Source organism: Podarcis bocagei, assembly GCF_964188305.1.
Source record: "Podarcis bocagei genome assembly, chromosome: 9".
Taxonomy (NCBI): domain Eukaryota; kingdom Metazoa; phylum Chordata; class Lepidosauria; order Squamata; family Lacertidae; genus Podarcis; species Podarcis bocagei.
The window spans coordinates 62162060-62182357 of NC_138134.1; the positions used below are offsets into that span (position 1 = coordinate 62162060).

Here is a 20298-nt window from a genome sequence, read left to right on the forward strand (position 1 = left end):
ATGGTGAAAAGCTGTTTGAGATCTATCAGATGCAGGCATCCAACCAGAGTGTGTTATAGAAGCAGCCATGAAATTGTGTAACAATATTATGTGTCTCACTATTGTTAGAAGAATTGCCAGAATTAGAAGAAATGCCAGAGTTTCTTCCAAGTTCTACATGCTTATTCCCTGCACTATGCGTTCCACAATCTCCAAGCAAAAAGACTTGATAGGTGCTGATGCATTCCCAGGGCTCAGTTTCCATGGAATGAAGGTCCATGGAACCTGTGGTGTCTTTCAGATATATACCGTACTTTTATTCACACATATATGCAAGCTGAATGTAGGATGGAGGGGTTCAAAGCTTTAACACTACAAGAGATATTGCTTTTCCATTAGATTTCCAGGAAAGCCCCAAACCACCACTTTGGGTTCAGTACACAGCAAGCTAGCTTCCAGAAGCAGTGAAAATTCTCTTTCACACAGCCTCCCTTCACCTGTTTTTCTCTATTCTAGGATGGCGTGGCACCTAGCCTGGTGAGGTGGGAAAAGGCCCATTTGTCTCTATAGCAATGGTGCAGCCTTGTTGGATATGTAAATGGTAGTACTTAACAGGCCAGCTCAGGGCTTTATCATATTAAGGAACTAATTTGACTGATTTAGCAGCTTTCCTCATATAGTTTATAATCACACATACACAGGGTTGTGTGCTGGGCCTGTTGCTGTCAATGTCTTCATAAATGACTTCATCCAAGGAATTGAGGGATGCTCATCAAATATGCAGATCATGCCAAACTGGGAGGGGTAGCCAGTGCCACAGAAGACAGAAGCAGGGTTCAAAATGGCCATAACAGATTGGAGAACTGGGCCCTAACTAACAAAATGAATTTCAGTAGGGACAAATGTAAGGTTCTACACTTAGGGAGGAATAACCAGCAGCACAAATATAAAATGGGGACACCATATCTGCCAGTAGTACATGTGAAAAGGATCTAAGGGCCTTCATGGATCACAAGCTTAACATGGGTCAATAGTGTGATGCAGCAGCAAAGAAAGCTAATGCTATTTTAGGTTGCAGCAACAGAAGTAAAGTAACCGTACTACTCTATTCTGCCTTGGTCAGACCCTACCTGGAATACACCACAATTTAAGAAGGGTATTGACAAGTTGGAACATGCAGAGGAGGGCAACCAAGATAATCAAGGGTCTGGAAACCAAGCTTTATGAGGAATGATTGAGGGAGTTGGGTATGTTCAGCCTGGAAAAGAGGAGACTGAGAGGAGTTATGGTAGCCAACTTCAAATGTCTGTCACATGGAAGATGGAGCAAGCATGTTTTCTCCTGCTCCAAAGGGCAGGAGAAAGGACTCCAAAGGACCTGAACCAATGGCTTCAAGTTACAAGAACGGAGATTCCGACTAAACACCAGGAAGAACTTTCTGACAGTAAGAGCTGTTTGACAGTGGAATGGTCTTTGTCATGAGGTTGTGGGCTCTGCTTCCTTGGAGGTTTTTCAGCAGAGGTTGGACGGCAGTCTCTCACGGATGCTTTAGCTGAGATTCCTGCGTTGCAGGAGGTTAGACTAGATGACCCTTGGGTCCCTTCCGACACTACAGTTCTATGATACTATGATTCTATGAAAAGAGACAAGGTGAAGGAGCCTCAGGTTGCTTGGGAAGGAACTGGGGAAGAAGCCTTAGAGAGCGGTAGGAAGTGGTCCTCGCAACTGCGTCATTGGGGCAAGACCTACTGGAAGACTTGCTGTGGTCACTAGGCCAGAGTTAACTTCTCTGACACCAGGTGTTTTATTGCTGACCTATCCTGACAATAGTTGTCCTAAACACAACTTCTCTGAGAAACAGATATGTACAGATATGCATGGCATATTTTTTATCTTTCTCAGATAATTTGTAGATATCCTGTTACCATCAACATTGTGCTTCGTCTTAAGAGGCAAATAGAGGAGCTGTCCAGCAGGGCAAGGGAAGGACTAGGTTCTAGGAAAAATTACTGAGACATCTTTAAAATGTTCACATACAGAGGTCACATTTTCACCTGACTGACTCAGAGAGAGGATGGGCTTAGGAGAAAACAACTTTTGTAGGCAAAGACTGGTTTTTCTACCTACAGATAAAATAATCCAATGGGTAATGATTTTTCCAGAATCAGGTGATATTACCAGTAGTTGCATTTGGTGTGATCACTGTGCAAATGATCTTGGTGTCTTGGGCAAGCAGACCCGAATACACAGTAGCCAATAGGCCGAAGCAGTTGAAAGAGCAAAATGAGAAAATAGCTTACATATTGATATTTATGTGGAGGATGCATGTAGCAGGCTAGAATCAGACAGAAATGTTGCCCATATGACAGTGAGTCAAAAATAGCTATCAAAGAAGAAAATTTAGAAAAGAAGGCTTTTTTAACAACAATAACAACAACAACAACCCTATATGACTTAGCAGACGTGTCAATATGGAAAGTGTTAGCTGGGAGGTAGAAATAGTACTGGTCCACTGAATCAACTTCGCTGCTTACTATCTGTGCCAATCCATTATATACAACATGATGGCACCTTTCAGTTTTATGATAGAAATTCAATCACATTACCATCCACAGCTGAAGATCTGCTAAGTCTATAAAAATACACACTAGTGCCCCCACATAAAGAAAGTCCTTGAAATGCTGTTTTTATTTTGACTGTCACAGCAGTCAAACAGCTTTTAACTCTCTCCTAGTTCTTGGGCCAGGATCTATGTGTTATTTAAACATATGCCAATGAAATACAGTGCTCCATACCTATCAGAACTGTGACAATTTATGTGAAACAACTTGAAATCTTCCTTGCAGTATGAAGAGATCAGACGATTTGTTGTGGGATCCCCTCACCCCCATTACCTGATACATATAAATTATAACCATGAAGTCAGACTCTGATCTTAAGAGGGAAACTAAGGCTCGAGGGGGATGACTATGGAAGAGGATAAAGGACACTCCTAACTCACCTGCTGAAATCAACTGGACTTAGAGGTGCTTAAGTCTGTCTGAAACATAATTTTTGGGGATGCTGGTGTTTAGTTTTGAATTTAGCTAATTCTAATTTATGGTGCATTTCAAATCAAATTCTTCCATTGATTTCTTTCTGACTCTGTATGACAAATTACTTTTATATTCACTTCCAACTCTACAATTCTGTGATTCTAATTTTAACATTAATTTAACCAGATATTCTCAGAGCAATAGCTAGAATGACATCATTTATTTTGCTCTCACAACCCATGTGGCAAATTCATAGGATAGGTCCACAGCATACATCTCCAGATTTTTCTGTTTTAGATGAATGCTGCATACCTATTTATTTGTTTGTCCAACTATCTAGGAATAAAGTCTACTGTCCATTGACCTTGCTTCTATCTTGTTGAGCTGCATACATTTCATTTACACTTCTTTCTGCTGGGTCAACTGCCAAATAGCAGAAGACCTAATGTCACAGTCTCTGAAAACCCACAAGAATCGGTTCTGATACCCTGTTTATTGGAAGGACTGCCAAGCCTACGACAATAGCCCTTGCTGTTGTCCTAGTCATTTGCTCTGGTTCCACTTGGGAGAGGTGACTGTGAAAGTTAACCCTACCTATCAGCTTTGTAAAGACAAGATATGCCTCTGGCAGCTATTGTGCAAGCTTTGCTCTCCTTTTCAAAGGGAGGAACTATAATAGAAAATGCAGGAAATGTTACACAGACTTTAAGAAATCAATAATCAAGAGGCCTTCCTCTTTCCCTGTCACCTGCACCCAGATCCTATTTTTAAAGCAATCTGGAGAAGCTTAAGAGAACAGTCTGTGCCAAATTGCTGAAAACAAGAAGAAAATAATACCAAGAAAAGCTAGAGAGTGTGTTTGTGTCCATTAGGATGCACCTAGCTTTAATGCCACTGTAATATGTACTGGCAACTGCTGTTGAGCTTGCCTGCTTTGTGAGTTTCAGCTTTGTCTGTTGTTCTGGCTTTCAGATGAGGGAGGAATGCAGAAACAAGGGCTTGAGGTTGTTGAATAAAATATTAAAACCTAAGGGCCACAGCTCAGTGGTAGAACAGTTGTTTTACATGCAGTAGAATCACAGAATCATAGAACTGAAGAGTTGGAAGGGATCCCGAGGGTCATCTAGTCCCCCTGCAATGCAGATATAACTAAAGCATCCCTGACAGATGACCATCCAACCTCTGCTTAAAATCCTCCATTGAAGGAGAGTTCACCACCTTCTGAGGGAGTCCATTCCATACACTTTCGGTTCGGTCACTCAACCAGCTATAAACAGTTACCTCATCCAGCCTACGTTTTACCTGCTTCTACGCAAAAGTATCATGGGGGACTTTGTCAAAAGCCTTACAGGAATCAAGATACACTATGTCCACAGCATTCCCCTAATCCACTAAGCTTGTAACAATGTCAAAAATATGAAATGAGATTCGCCTGACATGACTTGTTTTTGAGAAACCCATGCTGGGTCTTACTAATCACAGCATCCTTTTCTAAGTGACCACAGGCCGACTATTTAATTATATAAAAAAAATCCTTCCAGTAGCACCTTAAAGACCAACTAAGGTAATTATATGTTCTAGGACTTCCCTGGTATCAACATCAAGCTGAGCAGTTGGCAGTTATATGGGTCTTCTCCCCTCCCTCCTTTTTGAAGATGGGGACAACATTGCCCACCTCCACTCTGGAATGGACTAGGTTCAGTCCCTGGCATCTTCAGGTAGGGCTGGGGCATCCCTTGTCTGAAACTCTGGAGAGTCACTGCCATTTAGTGCAGACAGTATGGAGTTAATTGGACAAATGGTCTCAGTATAATGCAACTTCCTATATTCTTTAGATATCTGAACTGACCAGATTGGCCTGTGGTCTGATACAGCAGGGCTCTTTTATGTTCTTATTATTTAAACAACTTAGGAATGTTCTTTAAATAATTCAGAAGCTGCCTCTTAACAAACAGTATAAACTTCCAAGGACAAGAACTGTTGACACACCCATTAAGGAAGTTATCTTACCTGCCTGTCTCACTCTTTATCTTCACACACACATGCCTTATCCTAATTTACTTGCTTCTGTCTTGAGGACAGTGATCATGCAATCACTTCTCTGTTATGTAAGAACAAGGAGAGCCAGTGCGGCGCAAGTCCACCGAGAGCCATAAAACTCACTAGGTGGTCTGCAGCATGTCTCCACAAATCACAGCTTAATCTTGTGTGGATAAAAGGAAACCATCTTACATAAACTCTTCAGGATTCCTAGAGGAATGTTTGGAATACAAATGTGACAAATAAATATGGAACTTCCATCACATGTCATTCATCATAAATGACTTTATCATTTAACTTGTTCAAGAGCTGCCCATCATTGAGAGAATAGCTTATACATGATAAGCATATCAGAACAACTCCAGCATGTAAAAAAAAAGCAGTTTGAATCCAGCTCCTGCAGAAAAATGTGACTAGTGGAAACCTAAGCTGCATCTCCTGTAACTTTACCTCCTCTGCCAGCAGATGTCAACCTTTATCTCAGACAGCAGTGGAGAACACCACACTTACTATAATGCTGTAAAATAAGAATTAACAAAGAAGTGTTTTCATAGCCCCTTTCTTAAAAAGAAAGAATGTGTGTGAGGGGAGGGTGGGGAGAAACCTCCCATTACCACTCTTGAAGCTAGCATCCAAGAGCCAAACAGTTATTTGTACTAGGCTAGACTGAGAAATGAGAAATGCTTTAGGAAAAAAGCAACACATTTGAGTCTGCTAAGTCAGTACTTGTCAAACTGTGTTTCTAGGGAGCCATGAGGGCTGTCAAAAGCTGACCTTTATTCATTACAAATATGTATATACTGCCTTTCCGAGCAAAATCCTTCTGAGGTAGTGCATGTTACGACCACAATACCAATAAAATCACTATATAAAAGTAACGATTCTCTGCCTCACAGTTTATTCATTAATATTCCCCTATGCAATGGAAGAGAGCAGAATTAACCTTATTGCTGGAGGTCGTGACATGTGCTCAAATGCAGTGAAAGGGGAATGCAGTTTTCTGCTCTCCAAAATTAAGGAGTGTGTGATGAGTTTCAAATAGTATGCATTCAAAATTGTGCTGCTAAGTTTTGGGGGATTTTTAATATGCCTTGCAGTAATGCATGGGTAGGCAAACTAAGGCCCAGGGGCCGGATCTGGCCCAATCGTCTTCTAAATCCGACCGCGGACAGTCCAGGAATCAGCGTGTTTTTACATGAGTAGAATGTGTCCTTTTATTTAAAATGTATCTCTGGGTTATTTGTGGAATTCATTCTTTTTCCCCTTTCCTTTCCAAAATATAGTCTGGCCCCCCACAAGGTCTGAGGGACAGTGGACCAGCCCCTTGCTGAAAAAGTTTGCAGTAATCCAATAGGTGCCCATCACACAAGTGCAACAGCTACTAAAGCAGTAAAATATGAGTTACCGTATTTTTTGCTCTATAAGACTCACTTTTTCCCTCCTGAAAAGTAAGGGGAAATGTGTGTGCGTCTTATGGAGTGAATGCAGGCTGTGCAGCTATCCCAGAAGTCAGAACAGCAAGAGGGATTGCTGCTTTCACTGCGCAGCGATCCCTCTTGCTGTTTTGGCTTCTAAGATTCAGAATTTTTCCCCCCTTGTTTTCCTCCTCCAAAAACTAGGTGCGTCTTGTGGTCTGGTGCGTCTTATAGAGCGAAAAATACAGTATATATCTGCACAACCTGAGTCAAGAATTGCTGATCCTCAGCAAATTCATTTACTGTTTTCAGTCAGCCTTCTACAAAACCGGTGCCTTCCAGATATTTTGGTCTATACATCTCATTATCCTGCACCATAGGCCATGCTGGCTGGGGCTATTGGGAGTTAGAGAGTAAAAGATCTGCAGGGTACCAAGTTGAAGAAGTCTAGGATGTGCTGGGAAACAACAGTTCCTCAACAATGGAAGTGCCTTCTGAAATAACATCTACTTTTATTGAGAGTTCATAAATTGTGTATTGGCCTCCCTCCCTCTACCACTGATCTTCAGCAGGAAGATCTTCAGTGGGATGGTTTGTGCTTTTAGCTGGATGTAGTTACAATCCTCACCATGATTGGGAACTCTGGTTGCACTGCGTTCCTGATTCCAGGGAAGAATGCAGCTATAGCCAGCAAAATGCATTTGCAACTCCCCTTCAGACCAGGAAGGCCAGGGATAGAGGGGCTGTTTAAAAAAGCCCCACTGAATATGGCTATCATCTTTTGGGATTACTGAGGCGTATGCTATCCTCCAGGGTAGCCACAGCACAGCTGCCTTGTATGTTTATCTAACATTTGGGCTGAGAAAAAAAGGGATGGGAAATATTAAACAGAACAAAATGACTTGAACCAATCAGGCTATTTGCAATACACGCATGCCCACAGGCATATACAATAGTATGTCCTGGATTTACTTCCACCTTTGAAGAGCTACAAGAGCCAGCCCTCTCAACAGCAATAAAATCCACATTTGAGAGAAGAGTCTTTAATGCTAAATCACAAGGACACTAAACAAGTGTAATGCTGTCCTGTTGCCTGGCTCATGGGACAGTAGGATTTAAGAGGTTTAATTCTGTGAAGGAATATCATTGTTTTTATGGCTTGTCACAGTCTTGGTTTTACATTAATCGTGTCCTCCCTAAAAGAGGGCACGTGTTGCGGTGAGACCTGGAGACTGACCTCCTGGTTGTGGGTGGGTATATTGGACAGCCACAACACCCGATTGGTAGGTCCCTCGTTGCTGGGTTTAATCTGGCCAATGGGGTGCAATCTAAACGGATTGCGGGACCTATATATACCTATGCACGTGACCCAGAGCTTCCTCTTTCGGCTCGTGCATTCGGAACACCTGCCCACCTCTCCCTACTTTTGTGATTGACCTTGCTATGCTGTTGTGTGTCGTCTGTTCTTGGGACAGGGACACGGCAGAAATTTTTCCCACTTGGCTGATTGACTGTTGCCATTTGGGTTTCTCCTGCCGCGTAGCAAATTGTCACAACTTGTAAGGTTGTGGAGAGGCACTGGTTCATGTGATAGGGGTGGGAGAATGGTCTTGCCATCCCTATGTGAAGGGTATTCCGTTAAAGGAATCCAGGGACTCAACTTGGTTTGGTCAATCCCTGAGAGGGGGTTGTGCCCATGCCTGAGTCCAGGGGAGCATCTGGGGAGTGAACAGAGTCTGTTCCCGAGCTACATGGGGTTAAGGACATTACAGAACATCTAGCTTGTTATATCTTGCTTAACTTGGGACCCTAAGAGGTAGGAAAAATCTAACCATTCTTTTTGTTGCAGTAGAGCTTGACATTTAACTCTGGGCTCTTCTTTTTGCAAAGTTCAACTCCAGTCCAAAATACTGGAAAGCTAATCAATTTAGTTATACATCAGTGAACACAGTTTAGTGAGTTCTGACTTGATATGTATTACGACCTCCATTTTAACATTCCACTCTTACTGTCTTAAGATGTGCTCAAGCCAAAATTTCACCCTTTAAAATGTGTTAATGTGATGTGTAATTGAACCATAAGTGATGTATGAATTGAACTGAATCTGAACACCCAGCCTCCAGTCATGTGAATCTACATTGGATTAATTACCATTCCTGCTCTTTCCCAAGACAGTATCCTTTAGATATCTAGATTACCAAGAACGGTAAGTAACAGGACTCCCTTGCATGCTAACGCATCAGTTAGGACGGATGAATTTCCAGTACAATGCACACAATCTTTTCTTTTTTTCAAAATGTAATTATCTCTTTCTCTATATGTTTCTCAGTTTCTAAGCTGGCTTTATAATTGTAGTGGGTTCCTCTTCCTCTGTCCATTTACAGTATCCATGGATATTAATTTATTCTGCTTTTATACTGTTTAATATATTGTTTTATCAGTCAATTTCAGTAATCTGGGCCTAGCATAAGACTTTTCCCTTACTCAGGAGCCATGGAATGTAATAACAGCAATCAAGGCAGTTCATTCTAACAAATGCGTGTCAGAAAAAGACTGCTGTGACTTTGAAATATTGAAACTGACTGATAACATAATGTGCAAAGCCGAATAAATGCATACAAATGGAAGTTTTAGCTGTGTCGCCAAAGTATGAACTAAATACAGTGTCAGAGGCCTGCACTGAAATCGCTGTGTGTGAGTGCTTACAGTGGCAAATTACTAAATGCACTCGCTAAAGTGTTTTTATGAATAAAGCAGCATGCATAGATTCTCCCTCCCCTCACTTCCATCCCATGTCTCTCCCTCTGTCTCTCTCCCCTCCCCACAACTCCCTGGAATTCAGAATGAATATAGCTTCAAGCAAAAAGACGGAAGAACTGAGAAGTGCTCAGTTTTAATAAAACACAAAAGTCAATGACAACGAGGCCGAGACACCAGTTTCCACTGGGGGATAGAACTAGATGAGTGAAGCTGGGTTTAAATCAGAGATGAAACAAAATCCGGCAACAGCCGGAGAGCTGAAATTTCCATCTTGATGAAGATTTCCATGGGAACGTTCAAAATCTGCGACTCTCCCCGGCACAAACACCTTTCAGTTTAAGGTAAGGTTCAAGAGGGTTTAACAAATCCCTTGGTCTGTTTCGAAGCATTGAGTTTGCTCATATTCTTATGTCAGCATTATTTTGATCCCTATGATCCCCAGATGATAGAATTCTAATGCATAGTAATTCAGACAGATAAGGGGATTGATAGGCTGCAGTAACCAAAAGCATATACTTTTAGATTCCTGCACCGCAGCTGCCACTCCCTGTTATCTGCCCCCTTTCTATTCTTCGCAGCAAACAGGGCATCAGGTGTCCCTGAGTGTACACAACAATGGACTAAATGGACCAGTGGTTTGAGTCTGTACAAGGTAGCTTTCTAGGCGCTGTATACAGTAGGCAGGCATTGATACCAAGACCAGTGATAGAACAAGCAAGAGAAGCTACAACTGCCTTGTATCCCTCTGTATCAGTATTTTGAAGTATATCCCAGATTGCAACCTGGCAAGGTAAAATAGAAGAGATCAAGGCTACCCCACAGGGCTCAGAGATCAATGTCCCTTAGTCTGCATCTCTACTCTGAGATGAAGAAGGATCATTCAATCCAAAATCTACCAGCTTAAGCTTCTGCTTCCCTCTTCTTTTACCCTCCGAGGTCTTTTGCAGTAGTACAAATCACCAAAATGCATATGCTTCACAGCTGAGCTGGGCTCCCACCTTCCTGCCACCCTCAAATACACAACATACTTTATTTCCATCCACTTGGAACATCATTCCTTTGATTCACTGACAACACCATGTTCCTTTGGGGGCAAAATCCAACCTTTAACATGGCGAGGCTTGTATAGCCTTAGGCAGACGAAGCAGCTAACTAGTTAAATTAGCAAGAAACTCACTTTTTCTTTCTTTCAGGGTAATGCACATTGGCAGTTTTAGCACATACATAAGAGGTCAGTTCCCTGCAGTACTTCAGCTCTAACCAGTGGGGGGCTAATCTACCTAACCTGCTTTCTTTCCCTTCAATTCATCTTTTTAAAAAATGTGTAACTAAGTTTAGTACGGAGTTCCTAAAAATCTGACTAATAGGCTCGGCAGTAGCATACAATTCGTATAACTATTTATCTGGCCTGGAAGCTTAATGCAGCCCTCCAGGCCTTCAGAACTGTCCCCAATCTATGGCCTTTCTTCTCAGGCAACACCCCTTCCCACCCTGACCCACAACTTCCCTGGGTGCTTTTGCCTGGCTGTGGCTGGATTGTGGCTTGTTCTATGAAAGTGAAGAATCACACCTGTTGTTTTGCCTACTTTTGCCCCACCCACTTGCAATGTGGCCCCTGGAAAATTACCTTTGTGGTAATTTTAGCCCTCTGGCTAAAAAGGCTCCCCCTACCCCTACAGATTTTGCAGCTACTGGAAATGTTGCCACATGAGAAGTGCTTTAGTGTGAAGCAGCTCCTGCATGGTTTGTCTTTAACCAAAGTCACAAACAGAGGGTGTAGGAAGGGGGGTGTGGGGGGTGTGGTCCGCCCCGGTGTCATCCTTGAGGGAGGGTGCCAAAATGGCACACCACCGGGGGGGTGGCACTTACCGTGGGGCTGTGTGCAGATCGCTGTGGTGCCCTGGTGCGTGGATCACCCTGCACCCATGGGCAGATCACTCCACCCCCGCCGCTTTGGGTGCCGGCGCAACTAGCTATGCCCCTGGTCACAAACCCTCACTTTTAGAAGAACATGAAGCTTCCTTGCACCAGGTCGGGCTATCTCTCAATCAAGCCCACTGTTGTCTACTCTGACTGGCAGCCACTCTCCAGGATCACCCGTTACCTGAACCTTTAAACTGGAGGTGCCTGGGACTGAACCTGGGGCAGTAGTGTCCAGTGTGGTGGGACAGAACTGCAAAGCCATCCTTCTGAGAGTGGTGCCACTGCAGCACTGGGACAGGGCAGGATGGTGATGGGATCGGGGATGCGAGTGCACACCACTGGGAGCACTGGGCCAGCAGGGGGATACTGTAGATAGTTCAGGTCCACATATGCAAATAAGGGATTGGAAGTGACGTTCAGTGATTGGATAGTTACAGAAAATGGTTACTGTTGCGTTCTAGTGGAGCTCTATATAAGCAGGCTGGCTGAACCCTTCAGTTCAGTTCTGTTCTGGCCTGTGAATAAACAAGAGCTGTTTGAAGAATCGCTGTGTCGTCTGATATGTTCACCCACAACTTAACAGGTTCCACCAGTACATCTATGTGCAGCCTCTACTTTCCTGCTCCCTGCTGCACCCTGAACATGTAAGGTGCAGAGACACCAGTGTCAGGAGGGTCACTCCGCAGATCTGGCGCACCAGCCTGCTATGGGCCTCGGGCCTCCTGCATGCAATGCATGTGTTCTACCATCAAACTATGGCCCCATCCCCTTTGGCATAAGCAGGTGTGAAGTAGGTTTTGAATTCTTTGGTAGAAACTGTCTAATTGCAATTCAGCTCTAAACCATTATTTCTGCACGTGCTGCTTGAGCTACAAACCATGGCAGACGGTGAAGTGGAGTTGTGACTCACCTGTCACTGGCCTCCTACAGTTACATTCTGCATGAATTCAGGATACCCTGATGTGTCTCAGTGTGATGTTTCCTTTGTTATATAGGCTGGCTGTTAACTTCTTTGAAAAAAAGCTTCCATGGGGTAATTTATATGTTAAATCAAGAAGATGCTCACACGTTTCCACTGCATTTCATACCACTTTTTTGTTATAGGTCTCTGTTGAATTTTTAATAACAAAAGGAGAGGGGAACCCAGGAAGGGTTGCCATCTGCACAGAACTAATGTAGCTCAACAAAATATTCTTTTGTCTCCTGACCATTTATGATTGTATTTATTTAAAATATTCAAAAAGACTCGCCTCACTCCTAGTGGATAAGCAGCTTAAAATATGCAGGCTTAAAGCAACATTTCAAAGAATTAACATGGGGGTAGGGAACCTGTGGCCTCCTAGATGTTGCTGGTTTCCCAACTCCCATCAGCCACAGCCAGCTTGACCGATGGTCAGTGGTGATGGGGGCTGCAGTTCAGCCACATGTGGAGGACCGCCAGCTCCTTAAGGGCAGCTTTAGATGTGGAGTTATTGCACTCAAAGCTACAAATGTGTTCAAGCAGTACACAACACACACACACACACAGCTCTGAGCCGAAAGCATAGCACTTCACTCATAGGAACCTTTACATTGAGTGTGCCACACCAGCCATACAAACGAACACAGTAGAAAATCTTGTAGCACTGGACACCGTAAGTTCTGTGAAGACATTAAGGAACTGGAACGTCAAGGTGTGACTGCTAAGCAAGCTGTCTGGTAGGCAAGGAAAAGAATGAGGGTGGATTTTAACAATATCTCTTTAGTTCTTTTGGAACTGGTGTTCTGTCTGTATTGTTCTTTACACACAATATTGTACATATTTATAGAAAAGCTCTCTTTTTACCCAAGCTTTTTATGATGAATGCTTCATTGTATTATTTTTTTTACCCCTTCACACATTGCCCTTGATGTTATATATCCATATGGTGTTGCTGCAGTTGGAATTAGTGGTTTGCATTTTAATGTATTCTGTATTTTATGTACTGAATTTAATTGCACACTGCTTAGATACATCAGTCTGAAGTCGTATATAAATAGCAGCAGCAGCATCGCCTTAGGGCCCTTGTGGACAGAAAGGTGATTAATAAATACAATGATGATACAGATCTTATTAAGGAAACAGGAGTGAATACAGGAGACCAGTCCACTCCATTGCAGAAGGCTCACTGCCAACCACTGGAGTCTTTTTACTGCTCTTCTTTGCTATATCTCTGTTGCATTCAGGGCTGGCCCATCCATGAAGTGTGGTGAAGCAGCCGTCTTAGGTGGCGATATCCCCTGAGGTGGCAAGGCCCGTGGGTGCTCCACCTGCCCTGCCACCTTGCTGAAATATGGCAAGATCTCACAAGATTTTGGTGAGATCTCACTGTAAATTGGTGCTGCTTCTCTGCTGCTGGAAGAGGCAACATGGTGGGCAGTAGTGGAGGCTGGGCACAGCGGTGGTACTGGTGGTGCAGGTGGAGTGTGGAGCAGAGCGAGGTGGCACTTCCCCTTTTGCCTCAAGCAGTGAAATGGGACGTACCACCCCAGGTTGAGTTCACCTGTCCTCTTTCATACCACAGATTCCTAGAACCGTAGAGTCGGAAGGGACCCTAAGGATCATCTGATCCAGCTCCCTGCAATAGCAGGAATCCTGCCCACAGCCATCCCTGGGTGGGCTTGAACCACCAACCTTCTGGTTAACAGCAAGAAGCACCAACCCATTGTGCCACTGGGTGAGTATGTAGCAGCAGCAGCATCCAGTAGCTTTGCTCTCTCCCCATGGGTAGTGGGTGCAAACTGCACCCAGAGAAAAAGGACAGGTGACGGTGGCCAGCAGGCAGTGGAATACTCAGGGAGGGCCCGCCATTGAGAAGATATTGTCCAAGGGCCCCTCATAACATGGAAGTGGCACTGGGTGAGTACCAATTGGCAGTTTACCATGCTGTGCATTTAACCACTTGGCCAGCCATCACCTTGCGCTGCCCTGCCAAGTGGTGCAGGAAATCTCCACAATCCTGCATTGAATCAGAAATCCAGGGAAGCAAATGACTTATTGGTAAGCTTCTCCTTACTGCCTGACCATTCAGACCATTTATTCATCAAGGGATTACACGACTGCCATATTAAGTTACCATTTTAGTATATGATTGTCTGTATTTTAGAATGGAGGAAAGGTTTTCTTGCCTCCAAGAGAAGCACTTGTCTGAGGAAAATACGTTAGCAGCAGGCTAATCTTACATTCTCAGCAGGTCAGCTACCATAACACAAACCTGATCTAAATTGTACAAAGCATTTGTTTGACTAGCACTGTGTTCAGAATCACACACGGAGAGTAACAAAGCTGAAAGAACTACTTTCTTCCCTTATAACAGGAACCTACCCTATATATCTTTTAGATGTCAGGAGGAGGACCCTGAATCTAATAGGAGAGAATAGCCACCGATCAGGAACCAATGCATATACAATGCATATACTAGAACTGGGAGCCTCCAACTCTGTATGGAGGCACCAGCGTTACAGGTCACTCCCTAGGCAGCAAAGAGTTCTGAAGCACAAAAGAAGATTCACTGTGGACTAGACCAAAGGCTCATATTGTCTAGTGTCCTGTTCTCACACTGGCCAACCAGATGTCTATGGGTAGCCTGGAAGCAGGACCTGAGAGCAACTGCAGCACTGTTTCTGGTATTCAAAGGCACACTACTTCCAAAGCTGAAAGTACTGCACAGCCATCATGATCAGTAGCAGTTGACTGCTTATCTTCCATAAATTTATCTCACTCCCTGTTAAGCTCATCCAAGTTGGTGGCCATCACTTCATCCCATGAAAGCAGATTCCATAGTTTAACAATGTGCCGTTTGACGAAGTACAGTGGTACCTCGGGTTACATATGCTTCAGGTTACATATGCTTCAGGTTACAGACTCCGCTAACCCAGAAATAGAACCTCGGGTTAAGAACTTTGCTTCAGGATGAGAACAGAAATCACGCAGCAGCGGGGTGGCAGCAGTGGGAGGCCCCATTAGCTAAAGTGGTGCTTCAGGTTAAGAACAGTTTCAGGTTAAAAACAGACCTCTGGAACGAATTAAGTACGTAACCAGAGGTACCCCTGTACTTCCTTTTGTCTATCCTGAATTTTCCAACATTTGACTTCATTGTTCTAGCAGAATGAAAGGGAGAAAGATCTTCTCTTTCTCTCCTTTCTTCACACCATGCATGACCTTATATAACTCCATCATTGTTCCAATTCCTCATTTTCCTGAACTAAAAAGCCCTAAATGTTGTAACCTTTCCTCATAATGGAGCTGTTCTGGTGCCTTGATAATTTTGGTTGCCCTTTTCTGAAACTTTTCCGGCTATATAATATCCATTCTAAGGTAAGGTGAACAAAACTGTACACAGTATTCCAACTGTGGTCACACCATAGATTTCTTTAATGGCATTATTAGAGTGGCAGTTTTATTTTCAATCTCTTTCCTAATCATCCCAAATACTCTTTTATATTCCCTCCCCCCCCCCCATGTTTCTGGTGACATTTACTTCCAAATAACCAATCACCAGCAGCCACACATGCCTAGTACGGGTAACTTGGAATCATAAACACTTCAAGGCCAGCCCTACCATTAGGCAGAGCGAAGAGCTTGCCTTAGATGGCAGATGCTAGGGTTGTGCAATGATAGCACTCCTATTATTCCCCTCTTCTGGAGCTATGCATTTTTGTGCCCCTACACTAACCTGCACCCCCCAGATGTAGTGAAGGGCACCATGCTATCACCACTGGAAAGAGTTGTGGCTTAGGGGTAGAACATCTGCCTTGCAGGCAGAAGGTCCCAGGTTCAATCCATGGCATTTCCAGGCACATTCCCAGCCCAAAACCTTGGAGTGCTGCTGTCAAGTCTGTGTAAACTGTACTAAGCAAGCTGGACTACGCATAAGGCTTGACTACGCATAAGGCTCTTATCACTGTTTAAGTAAGAGTCAATTACCAGTCTGGTTAGCTTTTGCATGTGGAATTGGGGGTGAGGAAAAGGAGACCCTTCACCTCAGTAGGAAAAAAAAATCATTGTACTGACCTTGGCTAGCTCACTAGTGTAGCAAATACTCTGACTGCTACCCCCCCCCCCGGGCTCAATCCCTGAAATCTCCAGGAAAGGCTGGGAAAGGCTGCTATCTGAAACCTTGTATACTTGCTGCCACTCAGTGGCAATACTGAGCTCGATGAACCAATGGCCTGACTCAGCTTCTTGTGTCTTTTTAGCCACGCTAGATCTTTGCCATTCGCCTCAATTCCTTTTTCTATAAAACAACAACAACAAGCGGCAGCTGGCTGCCCTTGCAACCATGTCTCCATTGAAATGCCATGTCAAGCTGCAAACAGGTATGCATTTTGACATGCATAGTATTTGCCTTGGCTTGCCTGAGTCAGTGGCGTAGCGTGGGGGGTGCCAGGGGTGCCGGCCGCACCGGGCGCAACATTTTTGGGGGCGCGTTTGGCCGGCCCCCCTCGAGGAAGTGGGAACCTCTCCAAGGCACAGCGTGCCGTCGGTAGAGGAAAAAAGCCGCGCAGCAGCAGCAGCAAAGTCGGGAGGAGGAGGAGCGAGCCTGCTATTTCCTTGCAAAGTCGGGAGGAGGAGGAGGTGGAGCGAGCCTGCTAATTCCTTGCTGGGAATTAAGCGGCTCAAAGAGGCAAAGGAAAAGAGGTGGAGCCGCTGGCCCGGAGGGGAGGAAGCTGGAAAGAGCAGCGCGCCAAGCGCACGTGACGCAAAGGGCCTGCCCAAGTGCAGGCTGAGCTCCCCGTGGCAGGGGCGGAGGGAGCCTCCCTTCCTTTTAATGGGCAAGCATTTTCACGCGGGGAATCGACAGCAAATCCTCGGGCAGCTCTCGGGGAAGGGGGCATTTGGGAGAAGTGTGGATACCTCGGTTGGTTGGAGCGCGGCGATGAGAACGCCAAGGTTGCGTCTCTGATCCTCGTTTGGGACGGCTGCATATTTATCCCTGCATTGCAGGGGGGGTTGGACTCGATGACCCCCAGGGTCCCTTCTAACTCTATGATTGGCGGGGGGGGGGGACTGAGAGGCAGGGACAGAGGCAGATCTAGCTGCTCCAGCGCCCGGAGCGGTGCACATGCCATGGGGTGAGTGTCCCAGGGGGAGAGATGCCCATGGGGGGGTGGAGCGAGCTGTCCATGCTGGGCTGCTTCCTGGGGGGTGGGGAGCCATGCCGCTTTGCCAGCGCCCTTCTTCCTTTCCCTCTTCCTTTTAACAGCTATGGGGAGGCTCCCCCCCCCAAGCAGCCCGGAAGCGAGGGGCAATGGCGCGACGCCGGCCCACAACTCCAAAGCCTCCCCCAGCTGTCAAAACAAAGGGGGAAGGTGGGGAAGGCCGCTGGCAAGGCGGCGCATCTCCACCCCTTCCCCTGACGGCTCGGGGTAGGCCTGGGAGTCACGGTGCGCCGAATGTCATCCCCCTCAGTGATGACACCTGGTGTGGACCGCCCCCACCGCCCCCTTCCTCTGCCCCTGCTTAGGGACAGGCAGAGCCTGGGCTCCTCGGAGTTGACAAATGGAGGGGTGCACATGGAGGGACCAGCAGCTGGCCAAAGAGGGGAAATATTATTGACTTATTCACAGAATCTATAGCCTTCTCTACAGCCAAATTCTCCCCACTCCCAAGAGTGGGGAGCAAAGTAATGAAAACAAATAATAATAATAATAATAATAATAATAATAATAATAATAATAATAATTTATTTAAGCCCTGCCTATCTGGCTGGGTTTACCCAGCCACTCTGGGTGGCTTCCAACAGAATGTTAAAGTACAATAACCTATTAAACATTAAAAGCTTCCCTAAACAGGGCTGCCTTCTGATGTCTTCTAAAAGTCTGGTAGTTGTTCTTCTCTTTGACATCTGGTGGGAGGGCGTTCCACAGGGCGGGCGCCACCACCAAGAAGGCCCTCTGCCTGGTTCCCTGCAACTTGGCTTCTCATGAGGGGACCGCCAGAAGGCCCTCGGAGCTGGACCTCAGTGTCCAGGCAGAACAATGGGGGTGGAGATGCTCCTTCAGGAAGAAGAACAATTTACAAAATCTTTTAAACAGGTCCATTGAAAAACTAATCAACGTCCTATTTGTCTGGGGGGAGGTGGGGGGCAGTGCCTGCCTGCCCCTTTCAAGCACGGCTGGGAAGAGGCCTCTGCAGGCTGAGCAGTGGCATAGCGTGGGGGGTGCAGGGGGGGGGCGGCCGCACCGGGCGCAACATCTGGGGGTTAGGGTTAGGGGGCGCAAATCCACGGGTTAGGGGGCACAAATTACTTCCCTTGCCCCGGGTGCTGACAACCCACGCTACGCCACTGGCCTGAGTAATCTGTTGCTAATTGCTATTGGCTTGGCAAGCACTCACTCTGTACATGTGACAGTCTGTGGAAGCTGATTTCTGCCTGGGCTGGGGAGGCGCAGTGGGGCATTGCATGGTGAAGAGATGCCTTTCCATCTGGGCAGGAGATTGGACTTGACATCCTTGCGTTCCCTTTCAACCCTCTGGCATAGCTAAGCTGCTGTTAGCAGTATATCGATTTGACCTGTTTGTAGTTCTGGGAATACCATCTAATTTCTGGCATTTCTTCCCCAAGTTTACTGGAAGTGACAAAGACTAAATTCCTCGTTCTGTAGCACTTATTTTCCCCCAATGTTCTGTGTCTGCAAGAAGCAACCGGAGAACTCTGCAGAGATTACCTCTGCTTGTCTTCTCTTTTGTTCAATTGTTTATGATTTGCTGTGCATAAGTGCTAGACTTCCGAGGGCCACAAATTTCTATTAACAAGTTATCACAAAGCCCCAGCAAATTGGAGAGCTTACTCTCACCCTCTCTTTCTTGTCTTTGGTCACAACAGTTAGGGATGAAGAGTCCAATTACACCATCACACTTATTCCCTTGGAAAGGTCAGATAGCATTTCAGTCCCTCCAATATCACTGCAAATGGACTATGCTGGCTGTATTATTATTATTTTTATAAAAAGAAGATTCATCCTTAAACAGCCACATTTTCTGTAATACCAAGGAAAGAAAGGCAACCACTTCAGAAATAGCTTCCCCCTCCCCGTTATTCGATGCTTTTGTGTTTCAGTGATTCACAGTAATTCTTGAGCAGTTCTTGTGATTCATATACAAAGAGAATAAAAAACTGGAGAGGGTAGTAACAAGAAAAACACAAAAGAACACTCTCAGTATCCAGTATCAATATGTCTACCATGGAGTGTTGCCATACTGGGATCTATGGGTTTATTTCAGGTGGAAAGTTAAATAAAATGTTTCAGAGAAGCATGATAAATTTAGCATCTGAAGCGCCTGAAAATTTAGCGTTCTTGTTGGACAATACTTGTGCCGGGGGTGGGGAAAATGTTGTTGGGCTGCAACTCTCAACAGCTCTGACCATTGGCCATGCTGGCTGAGGCTGATGGGCGTTGGAGTTAGGAGGGCCACAGATTCCCTGCCTGGTTTATACAGAAGGCAGTATACAGTGCTCAGAAGTAAGTCCCACTGAGCTTAGCAAGATTAACTCACAAGGATAGGAGCAAGATGATGTATAGGGCTGCAGCTTTCTGGAGTAAGCTGGTGTAGCATACTGCAAAGATACTGATAGCAGAATCCCATACATGTTAACTAATGCACTGTGTTCAGTGAGGCTTATCCTCTGCTCAGTGTGTGTACAGACTGCAGCCTGAGCTATGAATCAAGAAGTCCCTAGTTTGAATCTTGCCTGTGCTGAACCATGTCCTCAAAATCTTTAATCCCCTTAGGAAAAATGCTTCTGTTTCTTTTTTTGTTCCTCTTTCCAGGCAATTCTAAAATTACTTGATGATGATGGTGAACAACAGCAACACCCAGATGTGGAAATCATGGGGTCAAAGAAACCTTGCAGATTGCAAACTACCGAGAGATGATTTGTACAAGAAAATAAAAGACTCTCTCAAACATCCCTTGTTAGGCTTTATACTAAGGTAAAGGCAAAGGTAAAGGGACCCCTGACCATTAGGTCCAGTCGTGGCTGACTCTGGGGTTGCGGCGCTCATCTCACTTTATTGGCTGAGGGAGCCGGCGTACAGCTTCTGGGTCATGTGGGCAGCATGACTAAGCCGCTTCTGGCGAACCAGAGCAGCACACGGAAATGCCGTTTACCTTCCCGCCAGAG

General features: G+C 45.1%; 1 protein-coding gene and 1 long non-coding RNA gene across 8 annotated transcripts in view; one reads left to right on the top strand and one right to left on the bottom strand.

Annotated features, from left to right (window-relative positions):
- GRID2 (glutamate ionotropic receptor delta type subunit 2) overlaps positions 1 to 20298 on the bottom strand; it is an 849518-nt gene that overhangs the window by 68609 nt on the left and 760611 nt on the right. The window lies entirely within an intron of this gene.
- LOC308594430 lies at positions 13731 to 20093 on the top strand. Its single transcript, XR_014011472.1, has 3 exons — positions 13731 to 13848; positions 16370 to 16489; positions 19946 to 20093. It is a non-coding gene; the product is annotated as an uncharacterized lncRNA (long non-coding RNA).